This window comes from Chrysochloris asiatica, unplaced genomic scaffold (genome assembly GCF_000296735.1).
Source record: "Chrysochloris asiatica unplaced genomic scaffold, ChrAsi1.0 scaffold00145, whole genome shotgun sequence".
NCBI classification, from domain to species: Eukaryota; Metazoa; Chordata; class Mammalia; order Afrosoricida; family Chrysochloridae; genus Chrysochloris; species Chrysochloris asiatica.
The window spans coordinates 7,228,213-7,240,097 of record NW_006408663.1 but is presented as its reverse complement, the minus strand read 5'-3'; the positions used below and the strand labels follow the sequence as shown (position 1 = coordinate 7,240,097).

The following is an 11,885-nucleotide window of genomic DNA, read 5'->3' as shown; positions in this document are numbered from 1 at the left end:
TTGATGAACAATGATTTACTTTGAACAGAAAGTTGTTACACATTTCTTACATTTATAGAACTGCTTCCCTGTATCAGCTTTCAAATGAACAGTATATGGAAAGAGATTTCAGTAAAAACTTGTATCATATTCAATACAAGTTTCTTCCAGTATAAACGCTATAATATTTAATTAAGTTCTCTAAAACTCACTGATTTTTATCCTGTAAGATTTCCTTCTGTCCAATAATATTTATCACCTAGCTAAAAGTTCTTCAATATTTCTTAGAACTATATTTGTCTCCAACATAATGTCTATATTTACTGAGACAACATGAGCGTGAACATTTTCTCACACTCAGTAAATTTATATGGTATCCTGCAGGATTAGTGATCTGGTATCAAAGGGATTCAAAAAACTTTAACTGAAGACTTTCCCATACTGCTCTAAAGTTAAAGGGGGGTATTGTTATAAGGAGAGTTCTGGTGTGGCACTGTAGGATAATGCACTGAATTATAAGGTTTACTTTCTGTTTTATCTGTCAATAATAATGATATAAACCACATCAAGTCAAAAGAGCAGGACAAAATATTTTTCCTTAACTAAGAGAGAGATAAAATATATTTCTTATTTTAGAATATGACAAATATTTGATAGCTTTCACAATACTACCTTAACTAGGTATGTCACTTTAGTAGATGAACAAAAAATAAGGTGAGAGAGACGATATAATTAATCTTAAGTGTGTAGATCCTGCACATGTGGCTCAAGATTTTTAGCTTGTACTTCCTATTTGATGTTGTTTGTGCTGTTAAGTCTATTCTGACTAATAGTCATCCAATAGAACAAGATACAATTGCCTGATAGGGTTTCATAGGCAATAATCTTCACAATAATAGATTGCCAAGTCATTTCTCCAATGGATCCTTTAGTGATTTGAACTGCTGACCTTTCTTTTAGCAACCCTATGCTTAAGTACCACCATTCATTTGTCAGTTTGTTGTACTTTGGTGGTTTTCATGTTGCTGTGATGCTGGAGGCTATGCCATGGGTATCTTAAATACAATGAGGCTCAACCATGGTGGACAAGATTCAGATGAATGTTCAGACAAGGAAAGAGAAATAGACTGCTTCCGAATATTTAGTCACTGAAAACCTTATGAATAGTGGTGGGACAGTGTCAACACCAGAATAATGAATGCTGAAAGATAATGAAGGAGTACCACAATATTGTAAGATATAGATATAGAGCCCCTCAGGTTGGAAGGCACTCAAAAATCGATTGGGCAAAAGCAAACTCCTCAAAGCAGAGTTGACATTGATGGCACAAATGGAGTAGGACACTCAGGACCTTCATTTGCTGATGGGGCACAACTCAAAGTAAAGATAAACAGCTGTAAACATCCATTAATAATTGGAACATGGACTGTATAAGTATTAATTTAGGAAAATTGGAAATTGTTAAAAATTAAATGAAGTGCATAAACATCAATGTCATAGACATTAATGAACTAAAACGAAATGGTCATTTTGTTCATTTTGAATCTGACAATCAATGGTTCACTATGCCAAAAATGACATTGAGGTGGAATGACTTCACAGTCATCATCAGAAACAACTTATAAAGATCTGTTTTGAAGTACAATTCTGTCTATGATTGGATGATTTCCAAACGCCTACAAGGAAGACTAAGTTAGTACACCTATTAGGCAAATTTACGCACCAACCACTAAAGTCAATGAGGAGGAAATTGAAGAATTAAACCAAATTCTTAAATCTAAAATTGATCAAACATGCAATGAGGATGTGTTAATAATTACTGGAGATTGGAATGAAAAAGTTGGAAATCAGGATGAATGATCAGTAGTTGGAAAATATGGCCTAGGTAATAGAAATGATGATGAAGATGCATGATAGAATTTTGCAAGACCAATGACTTGTTCATTGCAAATATCTTTTTTTAACAACATAAAAGATGACCATATATATGGACTGCCAAAAGAATAAACAGGTCTGTGTCGGAAGAAGTAGAGTCAGAGTACTCCTTTGGACATATTATCAGGAGGGACTAGTCCCTCGAGAAGGATATCATGCTTGGTAGAGTGGAGGGTCAGAGAAAAATAGGAAGACCCACAATGAGATGGATTGGCACAGTTGTTGTTATTGCTGTTGTTAGGTGCGATCGAGTTGGTATCGACCCATAGCAACCCTACGCACAACAGAATGAAACACTGCTTGATCCTGGGCCAATCTTACAATTGTTGCCACGTTTGAGCCCATTGAGGCTGCAGCAATGGGCTCAATTGAAACTCTATGCATAAAAGGAGAAACACAATTTTTTTTTTTTATGGTTAAGCCCATTGCTGCCTCATTGTCAATCCATGTTATACTGTATGGGGTCACGATGGGTCGGAATCGACTCAGCAGCACTTAACAATAACAACATATGTCATTTGATTTCTTGAATGCTGCTTCCATGACTGTTGATTATGGATATAAACAAAATGAAGCTTCTGATAAATTCAATCTTTTCTCCATTCATCATGATGCTATTTATTGGTCCAGTTATAAGGCTTTTCATGTTGTTTACATTGAGTTGTAATCCATACTGATTTTCTTTAATAAGTATTTTAAACTTTCCACAGCAAGGTTGTATGGTCTTCACCTTCCACAGCAAGGTTGTATGGTCTGCATATCACAGGTTGCTAATGAGTTTCCCTCCAATTCTGATGCCAAGTAATACATTATTTAATTGTTGTTGTTGTTAAGTGCAGTCAAATGGGTTCTGACTCATAGTGACCCAGTATAGGGTTTCAGAGGATTGCCTAGTGAGTTTCATCTGCTGACCTTGTGATTCAAACTGACCTTCTCATCCAGTGCTTATTTAAAAACACACTCATTTCACAATTAGAAGCAGCTCCTTAGAGAAGCTTGGTTGCCATTCTCATATATTTTTCAGAAATTACCTTTTGAGATTTTTATCAGCTATTCATCAGGCATGTTTTAGGATATACTAGAATGTATGTTGGAGTCCTGGTGTGGCTCTGTAGGATAAAGCACTGGACTACAAGGTCAGTTTGAAATGCAACATCAGTGGTTCAAACTCACCAGCCACTCCTCAGAAACACTATGTGTGTGTTGGGAAACATTCTTCTGCCAAAATTTGTAAATACAAAATTATAAACTTAAAAATTAGCCTGTCAACTTGGACATTGGCTACCCAAAATGGGGCTGAGGGGGCAACAAATACAAGAAGTTACTGGCTTACAAGCTTTCAAGAGGGAACCTAGACCCAGAGGGCATGGAGGAACATAGAATCTCCACTGAGTAGTACCCAGTCTGTCTGGGAGGAGCTGATGAAAGGAGATGCAGCTAGGTCTCTTGTAATATAATAGTAAATAATTGTTATCAGGACTGACTGTGAGGGTTGTAAATGTAAATGTAGACATTGTGTAGCAAAAGGAGGGGAGTAATTGACTTTGCAGCCTAGGAGCCAAGGTCCCTGGGACCATCAAGGGAGAAGAGCAGACAGCAGGACCCTACCTAGAGAAGCAGTGATGCCAGAGATGGAGGCAGAGATGATGATGTGGAGAGATGGAGCAGCTGGGGACTTTAGACCCAGAAAGGGAGCGAGGCTGTGTGCTGACTACCAGGGGACAGGCTTGTAGGGTGTACCTTTTGGTTGGTTGATGATGCATGGAGGGAATTGTAACCATGGCAATGAAACAATATAATGATAGGATGAATGTAAAGCTAATGTTCTCCCATGTAAACTATCATATAATTCACAATAAAACATTAAAAAAATTAGCCTGTCTACTTAGACACTGCCTACCTGCATAGGGTTGTTATGGGTCAGTACTGACTCAACGGCACCTAACAACAACAACAAAACCTAAAAGATGGGGAAGGGACTATAAAGGCATGATGTGGTTGGCTTACAAGTTTTCAAGAGGGAGTTTAGCTTCAGAGTATATGGGGGGAGATAGATTCATCTGGTGAAACGAGATGGAGATAGGATTCTTTTGATTCAATAGTGAGTAATTGGTATCATGACTAATTGTGATTAATACACCTGTAAAGGTAGAAGTTGTATAACAAAAAGGGGGGAGTAGTTAATCTTACATTCCAGGAAGAGAAGACTTTAGCACCATCAAGAGAGAAGAGCATAAGTGGATTGTTCGATCCTAACCAGAGTAGCAGAGACACCAGAGACAGAGGCAGAGGTGATAACCTGAGAGATGTAGTAGCTGAGGACTCTAGACTCTTGGAAAGAGAAAGGCTGTGTGCTAGCAGTCAGGAGGCAGGCTTGCAGAATGTGCCCTTTGGTTATTTAAATGACTACATACTCCTGAGTGTTTTTGTGTACATCAAAACAACAACAACAACAAAAAAACAAATTTAATAGAAGCAAATACTGAGGATATAAGGAGGGGATTATAAACATTGCAATGAAACCAAATACGATAGGATGAGTGCAAAACTGATGTTCTCCCATGTAAACTCTCACTCAATTCACAATAAAAGCTTTTAAAAAAAAAAATATATATATATATATATATATATCCTGTTATATTTGGTCAAACATTTAATTAAATCACCTGAGAACTGCAGTTGCCTTGGCAGGGCTAGACCAAATTATTTCAAAGGCCTTTTATGGCACGTAGGCTGGACATTCCCTATCTCTACTATACAGGATTGCTATATGATGGAACCAACTGGACAGCACTTAACAACAACAGAATGTATGTTACTTGTGTCCATAATTTAGTTAAATACAAGTTTTATAAATAATCACTTAAACCTCAAACAATAGCGCAAATTGCTCAAAGCGATACTTGATATGTTATATCTCTTAACCTAGGAAGTGATAATAGATTTTTATTTCATACTTTCTATGCATTTGTATTATAATTTATATGTTAAAATATGAAAGTCCACATTTTTACTCGCTGCTTATGCATAGTCATAAGGGGTTAATTGAGCGTAAACAGCATACACTAGAGATTACAAATTAAATAATTTCATTTGTAAACAGGTACTTAATGTACAAGAAGCCATTACCTATGCAATTATGTGTCTTCAATTAATTGTGTGTATCTCTAAGGAGCAATTTAAGAAGGTTTGTTTCAATTTTACTTGCGATAAGATCTGATATCTATAATCATTTATTTTATGTATACCATAGCATTCAACTTTAGAAAAATAAGTGCTAATAGAACTTATTATGTGCCTATAAAGAAGAAAAAAAAAAGAGACTAGAATAATCAGACTCCAGGTTAAAATCTGCTAATTCTAACAAGTCCTGTCTCTTTCCCTACACAAAAAACACATGCCTAGAAAAACATTATGTTCAGGATTTTCATTAAGATGGTCGTGGTATGTGCCGTAGAGTCGGAACTGACTCATAGCAGCCCTGTACAGGGTTTCCAAGGTTATAAATCTTTATGGGAGCAGAAAGCCTCATGTTTCTCCCGCAGAACAGCTGGTAGTTTCGATATGCTGACCTTAAGGTTCACAGACTGATGCATAATCACTATGCTTATCATTAAGGTAGTGGACATATTAATAAATCTATAATAAAAATAAACAGTTTGAGGGAAGGAGGCAGTAGGCCTGGGGACTCATCATAACCATAGTCTGAAGGAGCACCAAGATCAGTTACATAATATATTTTATGAAGAATATAAATGGCAGTGCAATATTGTCATATATGTATACATATATAGTCATATATAGAGTACTGGTGTGGTGTTGCAGGATAATGCACTGGACCACATGATTGGTTTGAACGACAATGGTGCTTAAAGATGAGCCCTTCAGGTTGGAAGGCACTCAAAATACAACTGGGGAAAAGTTGCCTCCTCAAAATAGAGCTGACCTTAATAAGAAGAATGGAGCAAAGTTTTCCGGACCTTTATTTCCTGATATGAAAGAACTCAAAATAAGAAAAAATAGCTGTAAACATCAAGTAATAATCAGAACATAGGATGTACAAAGTACGTAACTAATAAAATTGGAAATCACCAAAAATAAAATGGAAAGCATAAAGATCAATACTGTAGGTGTTAGTGAGCTTAAATGGACTGATACTGGCCATTTTGAAACAGACAATAATATGGTTTATCATATTGGCCATCAAAAATTGAAGAGAAATGGCTTTGCATTCCTCAAAAAAATTATCATCATTTCAAGATTTATCTTGAAGTTCAATTCTGTCTGAGATAGGATAATACCCATACAATTAAAAATAAGATTGGGAGCAAGGTGTCTCCATAATATAAGCACTGAACTATGAACTACAAGGTCTGAGGTTCGAGTCTGTCAGCCACCCCATGGCAAAAAGATGAGACTATTCTCTTGAAGATTAAAAGTCAGAAAGCCTATACAGAGTCGCTGTGAGTTGGAACCAATTCAACGTCACTTAAGAACAAACAAGGAAGTATCAGTAGTTGAGAAAATGGGATTGGGGATAGAACTGATGCTGGAAATTGTTTGATAGAAATTTGCAAGACCAATAATGACTTACCATTCAAATACATTTTTTTTTCCTTCCAAAACATAAATTGTAACTAAATATGTGGACCTCACAAAATGTAATACATAGCAATCAAGTTGACTTCATCTGTGGAAAGAGGAAGAGATGTAGGAGAAGTTCAATAGCATCAGCAGAAACAAGGCCAGGGTTAGACTATGGAACAGACTAACTACCAAATGTTCATATCCAAGTTCAGGCTGAAGCTGAAGAAAATTAAACTAAGAATATTATCTTCCAAAATACCTTTTTTTTTTTTTTAATCGTAGAAATCTTTATTAAACAAAAATAACAAAATGTGAGACTCTTATTTCCCAATGTGTCTTCTGCTAGGTCTATAAACTTCTTTTTTATTGTTTCTTGCTGTCTTTTTAGTTCTTTATGGACTTAAAACAACACATTTATTCACTCACAGTTATGAAGGATAAAAGTCAGAAATCAAGGAGTCAACCACATTTTTTTCCTTCTGAATACTTTGGAGGAAATCTGTTCATGCCACTCTCCTAACTTTCAGTGGTTGCTTGCAGTTCCTGGGATGTGTTGGCAGAGACATGCATCATTCCAGTGCCTGTCTTTGTCTTCAAATGACATTCTCTTTGTGATCATTGTATCCGCTCTCCTTTACTTATTCTCCTTTTTTTATTTTTCTATATTTTATTATGAATTTGGTAAAGGTTTACAGTGCAGATCATCAGTTTTGCATTCAACAATTCACACACATTCTGTTTCATATCACTGATTTCAATCCCCTCAATGTAACATCACTTATTCCACTTTCTTTCTGTGTTTCCTATTCCAATTCCTCCTTTCTTAACCCTTTTCAAATTTGTCCTTGGTTAAATGCTGTCCTTTTGATATCAAATCCTTGATTGTTCTAAAGTGTTTGTTCCTCACTAGTGTTATTGCTTCCATTGTAGACTTATCTATTTTTTAGCTGAAAATTGAGGCCTGGGGTGAGTTCATTTCCAAGCCCAAAAGGTGACTAAGAACCATATTCTTGAGGGAACCATTTGTCTCTATCTGACAAGTAAATCTGATCTTTTTGTGTGTGATTTTTTGGGGTTTATTCCACATTTTTCTCCCATTAAACAAGACCACCAAATGTAATCCCTTTCAGATTACTTTGTAGTGGTAGCTAGGAACCATATAGTTCTGGACTCAGGGTCATGGGGAAGGATTTTTGTGTGGTTTATTGGATTTATTATTTCCATGTGCCTTCATGTTTCATAACTCTTCTTTCCTTTGCACAAGGAAAGACCAATGGCTCCAGTTTAAATGGCTGCTCAAGACCTTTTAAGACCCTGATTCCTACTCACCAAAATACAATATAGAATATTGTCTTTGTAGACAGCTGTTGTTGTTATGTGCCATCCAGTGATTCCCACTCATAGTGGTTCTATGTACACTAGAAGAAAACAGTGTCAAGTCCAGAACCATCCTCACAACTGTTGTTATGTTTGAGCCCATCGTTGATGTCATTGTGTAAATTCATAACCTTGGGAGGATTCTACTTTTTTCTGAACCACCATTTTACCACTTATGTTATCCTTTTCTGGGGACTGGTCCCTCTTGACATTAGAAACCTGTCCAAAGAACACGGTTTCTAGGAGCATTCTTGTTTTACTTCCAATAAGACAGAACTGTTTGTTCTTCTGACACTCCATGCTATTGTTAGATGCCATCAAGTCAGTACCAACTCAGAGCAACCCTGTGCACAACAGAATGAAAAACTACCCGGTCCTGCATCAATCTCACAATCATTGTTACATTTGAACCCATTGTTCCTGCCATAGTGACAATCACCTAATTGGAGGTCTTCCTCTTTTTCTCCTACCCTCCACTTTGCCAAACATGATATGCTTCTCCAGTGACTGGTCTGAAGTATGAGAGATAAAGTCTGGCCATCCTGGCTTTCAAGAAGCTTTCTGGCTGTACTTCTTCCAACAGAGATTGGTTTGTTCTTTTGGCAGTCTAACTCAAATGCATATGGTCTTCCTTATTCACTCTTAAACTTTCACATGCATATTGTTTTTGTTATGTGCCATGGAGACGGTTCTGACTCTTAGCGACCCTGTACAGGGTTTCCAAGGCTGTAAATCTTTATGGGAGAAGAAAGCCTCATCTTTCTCCCAAGGAACAGCTGGTAATTTCGAACTGCTGACCCTGAGGCTAGCAGCCTGATTCGTAACCACTACACTACCAGAGCTCCTTAGGTTATTGAAAATGTCATGGTTTGACATGAGGTCCTTCCTCCTCAAAATGACATTTTACTCTTGAACACTTTAAAGAGGTCTTCTGCAGCAGATTTTTCTAATGCAATATATCAGTTGATACATTAATTGCTGTTTCCATGAGTGTTGATGGTTAATCTGAGCAAAATGAAGTTTTTGACAACTTCACTCTTTTCTCCATTTATATGGATGTCATTTAATGATCCTATGGTTAAGATTTTAATTTTCTTTACATTGAGGTGCAACTCATACTAAAGACTATGGTCTATGAACTTCATCTGTAAGTATTTTAAGTCCTATTCATTTCAGCAAACCAAGTTGTATCACCTTGGACTTCTTCCTTCAGTATCATAGGTTTGTGATCATATACTGGTAAATGACATGGTAAAATATCAACTATTTCTTTTTTCTTCTTCTTTTTAAGTGATTCAAATAAACTTTATTTTTTAAGAAAGATATGGTTTTGGTGGTTAGGGGGTTTTTGTTTTTTTTGTTTTGTTTTGTTTTGTTTTTGCAATGCCATGCTGTAGGAGTGTATGAAGAAAATGCACCTTCTTTACTTTAATCATGCTTCTTTTTAGTTTTTGCACAATGGTAAAACTTTTTGTTAATCTCAGTCAATGATATAAAACAGAGGTTGGCAAACTTTTTCTGTGAAAAGTCAGACATTAAGTGTTCTACGCTTTTGGGGCTACATATGATTTGTCTTTTTTTTTTTTCTAATTACCCTTTTAAAATGTACATCATTTGTTTGTACCATATAAAAACAGGCCAAGCCAAATTTGATCTGCAATCAGTAGTTTGCCAGTCCCTGATAGAAAATATCTACTTTTGGTCTCCTCACTGAAACTGCCTTCTTCAAGGGTCTTGACAGTTTGCTGCCTTGAAGTCAAATAGAGAAAGGCCCAATTTACAACTGAATGTGCCTTATGACAAAAGTAGGAAGATAAGCTCCATCTCACATTGGACTCTCAAAAATAGTTTTCCATTCACTCATTCACTAGATAAATGTGTTGATCACTTACTATGTACACTATAAATATCTGTGTTAACAGATTTCCAGTGTTTATGGCTTAAAAGGGAAATCTGTCCAGTTTCTCTAAATAAGAACTTATCAGAGGTTATACTCAAATTTTTAGGGGAAATTAGATTAAGATCTTTATCAGCATTCAAGAGGATTCATGATTTTTTTTTTATTCTAACCAATGATGATATTCTTACATTGATAATGGATACATCCTAATTAAAGTCACAGCCTAGATGAGGAAAAATAACTATCTCTGTTTCAAAAGAGACTTCATTTCCACTTAAAAGCTGAAATGGTTTTATAAATTCTCAAATCTAGAATACTCACAATTTTTTTTTCCACTTTTCTACTTTGTAGCCATATAACAAAATATGGTTTCAGGGAAGGATCTTCATTAGCTTTCTATTTCAGCTATAAAATATTACATTCAGGGCTGAATACTGTGAGGTTGACCCAGAAATGGGCAGTGTTTCATTCTGTTGTGCATAGGGTCGCTATGAGTCGGTACCAACTCAATGGCACCTAACAACAACTGTCTTGGAAACCATTTTCAGTTTTATATTTCATTTTGGGGAAGGAATGGCAATGCTTTTGTTCTTCAGGTTGAAAACTTTAACGAATAGCTTTCTGAATCCTCCTGCTGTTTGTCCAAGGCAATGGAAGACTTTCAAGCAGCCAAGCAGAACACAGGGCTTTAGTATTAAAAATATAGAGGTTTCCCCGAGTCCAGATCTGTGGTAAAGGCATCAGTTACAATAATCTGATAACCCACACCACAGAGATATGGCATATTTTGTAATTAGAAGTGTTTGTGATTTTCCTTTTGACCACGTAAACAAAAGGTGAAATGCCTTGGTAAACTACTTTACAATGTTCTCTTATTTCTCTTAAATACACATGAGTAAAACAAGTTCTCCCTTTGATCAAATTCATGGGAGAAAGGGGAGTGGGTTATCACTTTTGTTCCCTTTTCTGTGTCCTTTTCTTTTCCTTTTCCATGTGCTCTTCTTGCTTGGCTAGTTTGTCCCTCTCCCTCTGCAATTTGTCTTATTCCTTCTTCCTTTGGGATTCATCCAGTAGCAAGTCTTGCTCTAGTTTTCAGGAGTTGGGGACATCTTCCACATTGGTGTTTCGGAACAGAGATTTGTCAGAACCAGTGATAATTGTGGTAGCACCTGAATCATCCTTCTCATCTGCTTCATCCTCTTCATCTGTGACATCAGCATAGTGGGCCAGGAGGGTAGCATCCCTCTGATTCTCCTCTTCTGACACCATCCAGGGGTTTACCACGATCAGCACTTGCTTCTCCATTAGGGTGGTAATGGTCTGTACTTTATCTTCTTTTTTCACTTAGTTAACAACGTTGAGTTTCTGACCATTATTCCACAATCTCCTGGCAGATATTTAGTAGAGAATCTTCTTCTAAGAAAGCACAGAGGATGCCGTGCAGAGCATCCAGATTCTCTTCTTCCTCCTCCTCCTGCAGAACACCCAGGATATAGGTGCCTTACACAGCTCAGTCCACTCCCAGCGCCTCCAACTGACCATCGGTCCATCCACAACCCAAAGCGGTTGCCCCCACCATCACCTTTGACAGATGCTGCAGCGGCCACTTCACTGGGCGCAGACATCATGCGTTCAGGGTCCTCTCAACTATTTCTTTTTGCCACAGGGATTTTGTGTATTCTTTTGTGTATTCTTTCTTCCAAGGTATATATTGTTGTTGTTAAGTGCCATCAAGTGGATTCCAACTCATACCAATTCTTTATAGGGGTAGTGAACAGTTGACCTTGCAGTTCAAACTGACTTTTTAGTCCAGTGTATTAACCCATAGGGTCACACCAGGGATTTGGCTGAATATCAACCAATATTTTTGGTGCAACAACTATGAGCAATTTTTTCCATCTTCTTGTTTAATTGTTTCCTAGATCAGTCAATATTTTGCCCATGATGTTGTTGTTAAATCGCTTATGACTCATATTAACCTGTAAGGTTTTCGAGGATTTGCTGGTGAGTTTGAATCCTGATCTTTCAGTACAATGCTTATCCTGCAGTGCCACATCAGGACTCCTTTCTCAAGCTGAAGCTTGAGTGTTTTCTTTAGTTCTTTCAG

General features: G+C 36.9%; 1 pseudogene; it reads right to left on the bottom strand.

Annotated features, from left to right (window-relative positions):
* Positions 1-10,726: 10,726 nt before the first annotated feature.
* LOC102837255 lies at positions 10,727-11,403 on the bottom strand (annotated as a pseudogene).
* Between the last annotated feature and the right edge of the window lie 482 nt (positions 11,404-11,885).